Raw genomic sequence first — 13,612 nt, 5'->3', positions numbered from 1 at the left:
TGCATCTTGAGGCACCTTGAGAATGAATAGAACATCTCCACTGTCTCTTTAACCACATCATGAACACTGAGACTCAGCTGTTTGGTAATCACCGAGAGAAGTTTCAGCCATCAATCAAGAAATAAGGCTCTTTTGGTGCAGATCTTGTGAAAATATAACACCTATTAGCAAGTGTGCTTAACTACTGGGGCTGGCAGATCCGTCTTGTGTAGTAGTAAATTTTATTTCTTCTCGAGAGTTCGTGCCCTGAGAAACCCTAGCGAACACTTGGTACCTATGCCATGTTGCCCATGTTTCTAGAGTTTACAAGGAAAACTTCAAGACCAAAACCTCCTGGAGACATTGATCTTCGCGCCCTTATATTTGAAATTAGAGGAATGAGGACCACAGGGGGTAAAATAGGCCTCAGGGGCCACATGTGTTTTGAATATTTCATTGTAGATATTTCAGGATAATTCATCTTCAAGGTTCTTAGGCCTCATCAGACTTAGGTCTTACACTAAGGTCTAAGAAAATACTGTGTGAAACTAGCCAACGTTCATTGAAGACTATCTATTTCTCTCCAGTCTTCTAATGTGAGCTGCTGTCATGTAAATAATCTAGATATTCCTGAGATGATTACAAATAATCACCCTTCAAGTACACTCTATAAAAAATGGTATTAACATTTGTTGAGTGACTGTGTTCCATGCATTGTTCTGGTGCTTTTAAACCTGGTCCCAAGTTTAATGAAATCTGACAATAATGCAAACAAATTTAGTGTACCCGCCAGACTTATTCAATAAATTTGTGTTCATTAAGAAGACAAGTGAAACATCATTGACATATACATATTCCAATATTTTCTTTCTTAACATTGTTTTCAGCCTCCCTCACATTACCACGAAGACATCAAAACCCTACTATCGCAGTTCTGTCCTTCTGATTTTCCCACTGAAGGACAAGAGAAGAAAATTCCATATCTGTCATCTAAAATCTATTAGTAACTACTTTGGCTAAGCCTCGAAACTAAGATGCCGCGGATCGATTACACAGGAATGAGCTGACATTTGCTTCCTGCCAGGAGGCAATCCAGACAGATATAGAGAATTGGTTTTCTGAATGTAGTTACAGAGAGCACAATATTTACCTTTGTAAGGATCTGAGACTTAGGGAGCTAGTACAAAAAGCTGTATGTTAAAAATAAGGACTTAGGTTTTGGGGAATCACGGAAGGCCCACTATGTTTCTTCCATACTATCCTTTTGGCCAGCTTGTTTGAATATGCCGAAACAAAAAGAACGTTCTCTCTTACTTCTGGCAGAGTTGCACAGAAGGAAGGGGAGGAGCTAAATCCTCAACCCTCTCCCAGAACCTCCAGAAGAGGAAATATTGAAATGTGAAAGCTGAAAGAGCCCTTAGAAGCCACACCAGCCACAGCCCTTATTTTATAGACAAAGAAACGGAGGCAAAGGTTGAATGCGATTTTTTTTTTTTTAAAGCTTTTAGACCCTTTATCGTCCCTTCTGCCTGTGTGCCACTTACAGAATACATCGAGAAGTTTCGCTGGTGGGACTGGGATTCAGGTCCTCTGCGATAGAGTTGAAACAATTGTAAAAATGATTTTTCTTAGATGTATGATAACAAAATATCACAGAGTGCACACAGGACTGTGGACAGCAAGAGTCAGCATATTCCATTTTCAGAGAACGACTATCTGTCTCCACCATGGCCCTCTAAGGAATTTCAGGTACATTCAGATGAACTGTCTTTTATCCCAAATGCAATTTCCACCACTCGGGGCAATCTACTAAGGTAAGGTGCCCTGTGCTTCACAGTTAGCTCTGGGATTTGCCAGCTACACACAGCTAGCCATAGGCTGGCTTGCTTTTAAGAATAACACTTGGCTTGGGGCACTTGGGTGGCTCAGTCAGTTAAGCGTCCAACTCTTGGTTTTGGCTCAGGTAATGATCTCACGGTTCGTGGGTTCAAGCCCTGTGGCAGTCTCTGTGCTGAGGGTGTGGAGTCTGCTTGGGATTCTATCTGCCTCCTTCTTTGTCTCTCTCTGCCCCTCTCCCCCCTTAAATAAATAAACTTAAAAAAAAATACCACTTGGCCCAAGGACAGACCTCTAAGGCAACATCCATCTACAGTCTTAGTATAAAATGAAATTATACTTTAAAGAACTTTTCCTACGATGAGAATTGTGATCTATTTCTATATACCAGAGATTCATGGCAGATATATAACTCTTAAATAAGAAAAATATGCTAAGCTATAAATATATACGCTTACAAAGTACATGCATATACAGACACTTATTTTGGAAGCTCTGCATTTCTTTTGGAATAAAAATTAGGTTTATACTTCAGCCTACTTATTTTAACAAAAAGAGCATATGCCTTTCTAGGAATATACTTAACTCTTAACCTGTCAGTAAAGCAACTAAGTTCAATCTTCTGTTGTCCAGAAAAAAGACCAGTTTACTTTCTGAGACACCCAAAATACTGCACGTCCCTTTTACCAAAAGTCTGTATTACATAGGAGAAATCCAAAATTTCAGTTTTTCAGATCTTATAGCAAAAGCAAGTGTCCAAGCAAAAGATAGTGTTCCTGGTTGAAGCAATGAATTTCAACAGTATTCACCACGTTTATTTTCTGGAAATTGGGACACAAACACACAGCCCTCGGATTAGAGGTTGCAGGAAAAGTGGACTTTCTTATTTCTCTTATTTTACGAGTGAATAAGATTGAATGAGTGACTCATCCTGTTATGACTATAGCACATTTAGTGAATATTTTCACTGGTAATGAGTCATAACACAGGTTCCAACACGAGGAGTGCGGCTGCTCACGCACGATGTGAATGTTCTGGAGTCTGAGACTATGTGGCGCTCCTGTCTTAGTGCTGCCATCTACTGGAGACTCCTGTCTCTGCAATGTTGACCAGATGGTTTTAAAACTCAGATGGCCTCCGAAAAATTAACCTCACTTCTCGAAAAAGCCGGTGTTGCTACTCTGGTTGCTCCCGGTGTGTTTGCAGCGGAGAAAGCCTGGCTTTCTGATATATGAAAGGAAAATCACGAGGAATCAATCGTGGAGTGGAAGGCATCATTCCTGCTGTCTTGCACAATAGCTAATGGAAAGAGCCTCTCCTGATGTAAACGATGTAAACACGCTATCCTGGCTTCTCCTTCCCTTTGGCCGTTTTACTCTGAAACAGGATCAGAGTCCATGAAATCCTGTCTCAGCCCTCCCACCTGCCTCTGCTCCTCTCTCTGCGTCTAGCCTCTGAAGCCACCACTGTCCCCTTTCCTCGACTCCCGGATGCTGGCTGCCAGCCTGGCCCCAGTGAGTGGGCCAGGTGCAGGTTCGGAGAGCGGCTCTCGGGATGTCAGCTTGCCTGATGCGGTTCTGTGGTCAAGGTCATGGGCACGCTCACCATCGGTGGTACTTCCCTCCCCCCTCTGTACAGGTTCCAGGCCATTTCAGGGGAGCTCACTGGGGAGGGCACACTGCGGTCTGCTCCAGTGGCCGGCTCTGACCGCGTCCTCCCGTTCGGCCTGTCGTAACTCAGTGGCAAGGCAGGAGACGTCCTCAGAGGCCCCGCTCGCAGTCACCAGCTCACCTTGTAAAGCCTCAGCTGTCACCAACCGCGGATCCTCCACCAAATGTAAATACTGGGTAAACATCCCATCATAGGAGGCTGCTCAAGAAAGGACTTGCCGTGGAAATAAGGAGAGGAAGTGCTTGTCGGTCAATCCAGGCACCGTCCTCAAGGTTCAGAAACTCAGTGACCTGCGTTCCAAGGAGAGACGTGTGTGGGATTGGTGGTTTATTTTTTATCCTCACTGCACCTCCTCATACAGCCTCGTCTCACCCTTTCTCTATCCCCCAACTACAGAAACACACACACAAATGCAAACACAAACACACAAATGCACATGCCAACACACACAGACACAGAAACACACGCAAATATACATACACATAACACATACAAACACACCAAATGCGCACATACAAACACACAAATGCACACACGCACGCACACACACACAGACACTCCTCTCTCTCTCCTCTGCCTTGAAGCCAAATGCAGGAGTCCTTGAATGACACACAAAAGAAGTTTTTAACGGGAAACTGCAATCTTTGAAGAAGGGAGAAACCTAATAATACAAATTATTTGTGGAAGTTTAATAAGCTGGATCAGCCAGAACGGAGACTGGACCAAGTAAATGTCTGTCTGCATCTTCCTTCTAGCCAGCATTCAGTTAACTGTGCCAGCTACTCAACTGGGTGCTGGGGATGATTCAGACATTGCTCCCGCCTCTCCAGCGACTCACGTGTCACGAAGGCTTGCAGACTCGATTCTTTCTCACGTCCTTTCTCCCAGCAAACATTGACTGGCTGACGCCGTTAATTGCCAAATGTGAACTAATTCTGAATGCACGAGCCTGAATTCTCCAGGCGATTTTGTTTCTAGAAAGGAAAATACAGATGCGAAAAGACAAAGGAAAGAAAGCTTTACAGTGCACAAACACGAAACAGAGAAAGGATGGAATAAAAATGATCTATACTCACAAACCCAGATGACGAGGAGATGGGCAGGGGGCCCGTAATGGAAATAGAGAAGTCAGCAGGGCTAGTGTGAGGGGCAAGGTGACACGTGCACTTTGAGACGGAATGATGTGAAGGGACAGGGAGACATGAGTGTCATTGATTGGCAGACCTTCAGATGCGAGGGGTGGGGCTTGGGTCAAGAGTGGATGGTCAGACTAGAGATGGTATTTGGGAACAATCTGTAGGAAGGGGAATTAAATCGGCGGCGCGTGAGATAAAAGAGGCACCATGATTTAATTAAGTAGAAAAGGTCATTTCCTCCAAACACCGTTGGTCCACATCGAATAAGCCATGGGAAGGCTGTCCTGAGGCAAAACTCTGGGCCAAATCCTTCCTTCTGAGCAATGAAGGGGGAGAAGAGGGGCACGGTGTGAAAAGGCAGGGAGTGGGAGTTCTGGCCTTAACTGGGGTGTCACTACAGCTTCACACAGCTCGGGAGGGGCACGCTCTCCTGAGTGCCTCCATAGCCTGACGCGGTTTTGCTGCCTTGTGTTGGGGCGGCCCCCACGGAGCCTCAGTCCCGGGTCCTGAGGTGTTCAAGGCTCCGAAATCACTGAAAACACAGCACCAATGTGATGAGGGAGCATAAAGCAAGCACAGCTCGCAACCCCTCCCCCCCCTCCCCCCTCCCCCCCCCCCCCCCCCCCCCCCCCCCCGTGGGATGTAGGTGACATTCCTCAGGCACTCCCGGCTGCCCAAGGGCAAAGGAAAGGGCAAAATCAACGGTTAACTGACAGAGATTCCAGACATGCAGGACACGGGTCTCCATCAGTTAAAACAGTTGTTTTAGTAAAACTACAAGAAAAAGGCAATCTTATCAATAGCCTAATCTCCAGAAACCTAGAGACTCACTTTCCTGGAGCCCCAACATCACCGTCTCCTCCGGAGTGCTGTAGGGAACAAGGACAAGAAGGAAATGGCGGGTAAAATTAAATTTCTTTATAACCTACAGCCCATCGACAAATACTTGAGGCAAATAGAGTCTAACATTTCTCCAGGAACCCCCTACCACCTTAATAGTAATGCCTGATTGGTGGGAAAACAACCTTAGCCTGACAATAGCAACGATACTTTAGCATATGAAAGTCCTTTTGCCTCAACCTCCCCTAACTGCACAGTGTGTAACCAGTCACTCTTCACAACCCCAGTGCAGCTCTTTCTGCCCACGGGTCCTGCCTCCACGCTTTAATAAAATCGCCTTATTGCACCAAAAACGTCTCAAGCATTCTTTCTTGGCTGTCGGCTCTGGACCCCCACTGCTCCAAAACTCCATCAAATGGACAAAGAACTCAACCACACAAGACACGAGGTGCACACTAGCTGAAATCAAAATAGCCTTTTGCTGTGCTTGTATTGCCAAATCAGGACTTTGGCGGATGAAGTTCATTTCCGTGCCCTTTGTCTTGCCGATGCCCCAACTGACAGCCCCAGCTGCCTTCTGGAAAACCCGGCACCTCCATTCACACATGACACCGTTTCTCTCATTTTCCTGAAGAGTCCGCCGCTCTCTGCTCCTGCTCCGCTCTTCTCCATCGCCACAGGCTGACCTTCGTGCCCTTGTTACTGGCTCAGGCTTCGCAGTGTCTGGATTTCAATCCAGTGCAATCGGAGCGAGCCGAACGTCTGAGCCAGCTCAGCATGGGGCCTGTGACACCGGGCCTGCGTTCTATCGCCATCTCCATCAGCAAAACCCGTCATCGTCTCCATCGTCGCCTGCGTTCTCTGTCCTAGAGGAGCTGTCAGCCCGCGGCCCCGCTTTGCCTCCACCTCCCCACGCGCTGTGGAGTGGATTTCTGGGAGCTGCTCCTTCTCCTTGATCAGTGTAGCGGCACGAAGCTCACCCCACTTCCTGCCATCTCCAAAGCAAGGCTGTGCACGGCCCCCCGCACCCCAGGGGGCATTTGTCCTTAAACCACCTGATGACGCTTCTTGGTCTCAATTACTTCTCAGGCAAGTTTTCCATCCTTGATTAAATGCGCCAGAGGAACTCCCCCAAACCCAAAACAAGTTCTAGGTCTGGGTTAATCCCTTTCAGGAAAGACTCTGTTCCTATAAATGCTGATGATCTCATTTCAGCAACATTTATTAGGTGCAACTTGTATGCCAAACTAAGAAGGCCACAGGATAATGGGAATGTCTAGATATGTATTTAGAAATCACAAAATAGATATTTTGCTATCCAAGTTATTCAGGGACGCATTACTATAGCAGAAAGAGGCCCAAATTAGGGATTATTGGGGATTCTAATCCCCATTCTGCCAATCAAGGCTATGGGAACTTTCCATGCCTCTGCTTCTTCATCTGAAAATACAGGGGTTGGACCTGATTTCTTGCTAATGTTCCTTTACGTTTTACCATGCTGGGATTTTTCTTTTAATTGTTACCTTCTTATGTGATGTGGTTTAGCAGTTAGGAACTCCCAAGCCCCTATTTGACATCGGTGTTTGAGCTGTTAATATTGGAAACACTGATTCCCCTCAGATCAGCTTTGCAGATAATCTTGTGTTTTATGGAGATGTCAAAGAAGGAAGCGCTTTGCCAGAACGTCTGCAGAAAGCTTCGTCTTTCTGCAAGGTCATGATGTTCTAGGTGCTCCTGTGGCCTCTTATTTCACTCGGTAAGAATCTTATTTTTATTTATTAGCCAAAGGTGATGTGGTAAATTCCACAGTGGCTTATCCTCACTTCTGAGTTAGCATTTTTTTTCAAATCTGTGCATCCTGTTTCCTGGGCAAATTCTCTAGGCAGAGTTTGAAAAAGCACTTTTAAGAAGAATACAAAGCAGGGGTGCCTCAGTGGCTCAGTTGGTTGAGCATCCAATTCTTGGTTTCGGCCCAGGTTATAATCTCACTGTTTGTGAGCTCAAGCCCCTAATCAGGCTCTGCCCTGGTAGCACAGGGCCTGCTTAGGACTCTCTCTCTTCCTCTCTCTGCCCCTCCCTGCTCTGTCTCTCTCAAAATAAATAAATAAATGCACTAAAAAAAAAAAAGAAAAAAAGAAAAAAAGGAAGTTTAAAAGGCAGTCCTCCAAGTGAATCCCAGACCCAGGGAAGGGGGTGTCTGCACTGACTCCCACAGTTCGGGGTCCCCAGCACTGCAGTGGGGGTGAGCCTGGCTCAAGAGCAGCAAGTGGCCTGCGGGTGGGTCTGTGCCATGATGAGCCGCAACTTCTAGACCAGGTGTTGCCAACAGCTTGGGCACATGCTTCCCCAGCAGCAGTTCCGGTTCCCAGGAAGGGTTCTCTGTTTCCCGGGCCAAACTCTGACACCCGAGAGCTTGCTCCAGACGGGCTCAGGCCTCAATCATCCTCTCCCTCTATTTCCCACGCGTTCCCCTATTTGGGGCAGGTTCTCCTGTCAGAACCACCCCCCCTCCCTGTGCAATGGAGACATTCATCCACCCCCAGGACCTTCTGAAGGCACCTCCTTCTCTAGGTCAAGAAATAAAACCCACAGGCTTGATTTTGTGAGAAATAAGCCCACTGCCCCAGTCAAAGGAGGGACACGGAGACTCAGAGCACAGTGAAGCAAGGCTTTAATCAACGTTCTTGCAAGACCGGGTGTCTGATGAACAGGCCCGCTCAGGGCACTTGCAGCAGACAATTTATCTCCTAGTATGCAAGTCCCTCCCCCTAGTATGCTCAGCCTCATTGGCTGAGCACTACAGAGGCAAATCCCTCCCCTGATTCCTCATTGGCTGAGCACTACACAGGTAAATCCCTCCCCTGGTTCCTCATTGGCTGAGCACTACAGGGGTTACAGCCTTACCTGGAAGTCACCTGTGCCCATGTAAGGCAAAAAGTAGTCTGATTGGAACAAATGTACATTCCTTGAGGTGTGGCAGACACTTCAGTTCTTTGGCGCAAGCTCATTGCAAAGCCCGCGAAAACTAAGCCCGCGAAATGAAGGGGCAGGGATTAGAACCAGGAAGTGAAGTGTCTAAGCGTTTGGGACTCTGGTTGATGCATAGGTTGTAAGGTTGTAATAGGTTGTAAATCTATTGTAAATAGGTTAACTAGACAGCACAGCTTTTATTTGGTATTTGAAAATGAATCCTCTCACTTCTCACAATTTCCACCTTTCACAAATAATTTCTAAATACTTGGAGTTTTGGCACCAATAATTCAACGCATGAGTAGGATTTGAAAAACCCATCAGCAAAACGCAACAAAGTACCTCACAGGTCCTGTGGAAGGCTGTATTGTACTTCACCGATTCCTTTCTCTCTCTTCTTGTATTCATTATTTACTCAACAGACATTTACCTGAGGCCTTCCTGGGTATAAGGCACTGAGGTTTCAAAGACAGAGAAGAGTTGGTTATGGTGGGACAGACAGACGTAAATACAGCACACCACAACTGTTACTGGGCAGAAGTTACAGCCATGGTCCCTGGGGACTGGATCCAGGTCTCCCCCCTGGCTCCCGCATTCTGTAATTCTGAAGGAGTTGTGGTTCTGTTTTACAGGGGAGAGAGCAGAGGCTCAAAAGGGTCACTCAATTCCTGCCTTCCAGGCAGAAGTGGTAATGATGTGGAAATGTTAGGGTTTGCAGCCTACTCTTGAGATGCCTTCCATGCAAAAAGGTAGTTTTATTAAAGCATGGGGACAGGACCCTTGGGCAGAAAGTGCTGCACTAGGATTGTGAGGGGTGACTGATGATATACTTGGGAACTGGGGGAAGTGAAGACGCGAAGTTTCCAAACGGACTTTCATATGCTAAAGACTCACAGGATCCTGGAGGCCTAGCTATTGTCAGGCTAAGGTTGTTTTTCCCTCCAGCAAAGCATTGACTTTAAGACAGTTGGGAGTTCCCGGGGGAAGGTCATACTCTGCCCGCCTCGAGTATTTGTCAGTGGGCTGTGGGTTATAAGGAAATTTAATTCTATCTATATTTCTTTTTGCCTCTGTTCCCACATCAGTAACATTAGCTTTGTCCTTTGGGCCACATCTAACACTGACGTCTCCTCTCTGAGATGCGGAAGTCTGCCCTGATCGTGGCATGCTGCTGTTAAAAAGAAATCCACAGGCTTTTCTTTTTCGAAAATGGGTGTTACTGAGACCAAGATCCCAAACTAGGGCTTACCAGCTCAGCTGATGCAGTTTTTACCTCCCGCAGAGATGCGCTTTTAACCCCTCCGTCTGGAATTGTTTAGTCGAGGCTGGTGAGCCTGGTTCTGGGGCCTTCCTCATTCCCTGAAGGAAGGTGAGGTGACTGACTTGGTAAAACCCCACCTTTCCCCCTAAGGGAAAGGGGCTTGGCCTGGAACAATCCCTTTCTTTTGCTAATCGCTTTCTTGCCACACCCTCCTTCTAAATTTTTTTTTTTTTTCAACGTTTTATTTATTTTTGGGACAGAGAGAGACAGAGCATGAACGGGGGAGGGGCAGAGAGAGAGGGAGACACAGAATCGGAAACAGGCTCCAGGCTCTGAGCCATCAGCCCAGAGCCCGACGTGGGGCTCGAACTCACGGACCGCGAGATCGTGACCTGGCTGAAGTCGGACGCTTAACCGACTGCGCCACCCAGGCGCCCCAGCACACCCTCCTTCTAAAAACCCTCCAGATTTTACAATTCCTCTGAGTTCTCCTCTCCTTGCCAGGTGGGATGCTGCCTGATTCTCGAATTCATTAATAAAGACAATTAGATCTTTAAAACGTCCCCAGTTGGGTTTTTGTTAGTTATTTAACACTGCTGAAGACCGCAAGCCTGCTGGATCCCTTCCCCCGGTCGAAGGGTCAGAGAAGACAGAGGAACGCCGTGTATGGGGGCTGGAACTCAGGGTCCCATGGCTCCTGCACCCTGCGCCGGTAACACCCCTTGGGCAATGGGTTGCTCAGAGAATCTGCCCCTTTCTTACCTTATTCAAAAAGTAAAACCAGGGGCGCCTGGGTGGCGCAGTCGGTTGAGCGTCCGACTTCAGCCAGGTCACGATCTCGCGGTCCGTGGGTTCGAGCCCCGCGTCGGGCTCTGGGCTGATGGCTCAGAGCCTGGAGCCTGTTTCCGATTCTGTGTCTCCCTCTCTCTCTCTGCCCCTCCCCTGTTCACGCTCTGTCTCTCTCTGTCCCAAAAATAAATAAACGTTGAAAAAAAAATTAAAAAAAAAAAAAGTAAAACCAAGGAAAATCCCTGAAGCTCTTCTAATAAATTCACCCAGACTTTCATTCCTTGAACACTCATTCATTGAACACGGGCCTTGGGAATACAGAGATTGATAAACTGGTCCACCATCAGCTGGAAGCCAACACAGACCGCCTCTCAGTGCAGCAAGGAGACTGAGGAAGCTTGGCCAGCCCACACTCTTGTTCTGAGCCCAAAGGCAAGAGCCTGCTCCACTCACCAAGTCCTTCCAGGGCACCTGTTGGGGGGGACCAGAGTCCTCCAACGGCACTCCACTCTGCCATGCCCTATGTCTCTCCAAGCCTTGGTCCCAGCATTCCTGGCAGATGAAGGAGACAGTCCCTTGAACTGGGCATCGTCACCATCAAGCTAACACTCGGAGGACGTGATTGGAAGGGGGCTGGCGAGAGGGAGGCCCCCGGAGGTCCCGGCCATCTGAATGCATCGTCGTCACAACACCCGGTGCAAACCAAGAATATCATCTCGGGGAAGATCCCTCAGAGAATATCAAGAAGACGAGCAGGAGGGGGAAGGGGACGTGTGCTCCCTGGGTCCTAGGTCTCCTCTTCTCCATTCCATGAGCTGAAGACATGGAGGTGACGGTTGGGAGAGGGCGGGCAAGAAAATGAAGGGGCAGCGAGAGCAGCAGGGCCAGAGAGCCTTACCTGGATGGTTCCACACCGTGATGGGGGGCTGCCGAGCTCTCTGCCTTCCTGGAGTTCAAGCGATGACTGTTTCATCTTCATGGTAGGGACTCTGATCGAAACACAGGTGTCGGGGTGCCCGGGTGGCTCAGTCGGTTGAGCGTCCGACTTCGGCTCAGGTCGTGATCTTGCAGTTCAGGAGTTTGAGCCCCGCATTGGGATCCTGCTTCGGATCCTGTGTCTCCCTCTCTCTCTGTCCCTCCCCCACTCGTGCTCTGTGTCTCTCTCAAAAAGAAATATACATTTAAAAATTAAAACAAAACAAAATCCCACAGGTGTTGAAGGATGAATAGGAGCTCATCAGAAGAGAAATAACAGGAACGGCATTCCAGATACCGGAACAGCACATACAGAGGCATGAGCTGGTTCATAGTGTATAGAATGGTGAGAAGTTAGATATAAAAGAGCGTAAGATATGGGATGGGGACAGGAGGAAGGCGATATGGAAGGCTCTAAGTTTTCAGTGAGAAGCCAGAATTTATTTTTAGGAAAATCAATGTTCAAATGAACCCAAGAGGAGAGATTCTGGAGGCAGCCAATTGAGTTCACGGCTTCTGACCTGCTGAGAGGTGGTCTGGTAATGACACAGGATAAGAAGTCGGGTCAGTTTGGGGAACAAATCTGAGATACACTTGACACAGCTCAGAACAAGTTGAATAAGGAAGGTGAAGGGCGAAGGAGACGAGGGGTGTTTTTAGGAAGAAGGAAATGAGCTCCATTTTTAACATGTTCGATTTGAAACACCTAACGATGTCCCTCAGGAAGAGGAAATACGGGAATGTGACTGCAGCTCAATTTAGAATAAAAATAAAGCTTGAGGTATTGATTTTGGAGTTGCCGGGGTATACGGTGACAGTCGTAAGTGTTTGAAGTAGGTCAGACCGCTCAGAAGGAGCATATAAAGTAAGGAGAGAAAAGGACACTTTCCCAGGTAATAAATGAGAAGAGAGAGGTCAGTAAGGGGATGACAGTCCCCAGGTTGAGGAAGAGAATCAAGAAAAAAGGGGCCATGGAACTCTCAACCCAACAGATAATAACATAGGGCGGGAGAGCTGGGCAGCCTTAGAGGGGGACCGCAGGGCCCCAGGGCCAGCTCCTCAAGGCACGGGAGGGCGGGCTGCAGGGTGCAGGCACAGACTCACACACACACACCCCCAAACAGACACACACATAGACAGAGACACACACAGCATCCAGCCACACGGCAAGGCCTCCCTGGACACGCCGAGGGGAGAGGTTCCATCCCACCCAGCCCAGTTTATCACAGCAGCGGATTGTGGCCCTTCACGACCTAAAACCAAAGAACTCTGCACGGAGCTGGTGCCCCACACTTTGGAAAGGTTGGAAGACACCTACCAGGCCGGTGTTGACAACAGGGAGGCGGACGGCAGGGGTCTTCGTTCCCCTGGGTAGCACAGCCTTCCTTTTCCTACATGCAAATCTTCATTTTATCCACTCTGCAAGGCCCGTTCTTAAAATCTTTCTCTGACCCCTCCAGCTTGATGGGATCTTTCCCCCCAAATCCCCAATCCCCTCAAATGTTTATTGTCCTAATTTTCCTCTGACTCTCAGTGCTTGCTGATCAGGCTCTGTCCCCCTCTATTATTACTAATACTTTATGTACTACTGTAATCCTCCAACTAGAATATATGCCCCTCCCACATTATATCTGCCACATGCACACGTATAAACTCAGTCAGTCGTGTATCTAAATCGATGACTTTCCCGGGCATTTGGACATTCAGGAGCCTCTAGAAGTTTCCAGACTGAAGAGGGGGCCGGCGGCCTTTGAGAATCAGGTCACTCACACCCAGCCTATTTCTGAAGCCTCTTCCCTCTCAGGGGGGCTTCAGGCCAAGAGTGACAGAAGCCCAGAGGAGTATAAGGATATCCGGGGCTCGGAAATTAGAATAGAGCACTTGCGGGGCGCCTGGGTGGCGCAGTCGGTTAAGCGTCCGACTTCAGCCAGGTCACGATCTCACGGTCCGGTCCGTGAGTTTGAGCCCCGCGTCAGGCTCTGGGCTGATGGCTCGGAGCCTGGAGCCTGTTTCCGATTCTGTCTCCCTCTCTCTCTGCCCCTCCCCCATTCATGCTCTGTCTCTCTCTGTCCCAAAAATAAATAAAAAACGTTGGGAAAAAAAAAGTATTTTAGAATAGAGCACTTGCCTCGATTATGAGGGCGTGACTGACTCA

At 47.9% G+C, this 13,612-nt stretch overlaps 1 long non-coding RNA gene across 1 annotated transcript; it reads right to left on the bottom strand.

Moving 5' to 3' along the window:
* Nucleotides 1-640: 640 nt before the first annotated feature.
* On the bottom strand, nt 641-13,336 carry LOC147584889 (uncharacterized). Its single transcript, XR_015254103.1, has 5 exons — nt 11,381-13,336; nt 10,936-11,034; nt 8,775-8,887; nt 4,325-4,460; nt 641-3,776 (listed from the first exon to the last, which is right to left on the bottom strand). It is a non-coding gene; the product is annotated as an uncharacterized LOC147584889 (long non-coding RNA).
* Nucleotides 13,337-13,612: the final 276 nt, after the last annotated feature.

Source organism: Puma concolor, chromosome A1, assembly GCF_028749965.1.
Source record: "Puma concolor isolate L17-30 chromosome A1, mPumCon1.1.hap2, whole genome shotgun sequence".
Classification (NCBI taxonomy): Eukaryota; Metazoa; Chordata; class Mammalia; order Carnivora; family Felidae; genus Puma; species Puma concolor.
Note: the sequence above shows the minus strand (reverse complement) of the source record. Positions and strands in the feature narration are given on the sequence as shown.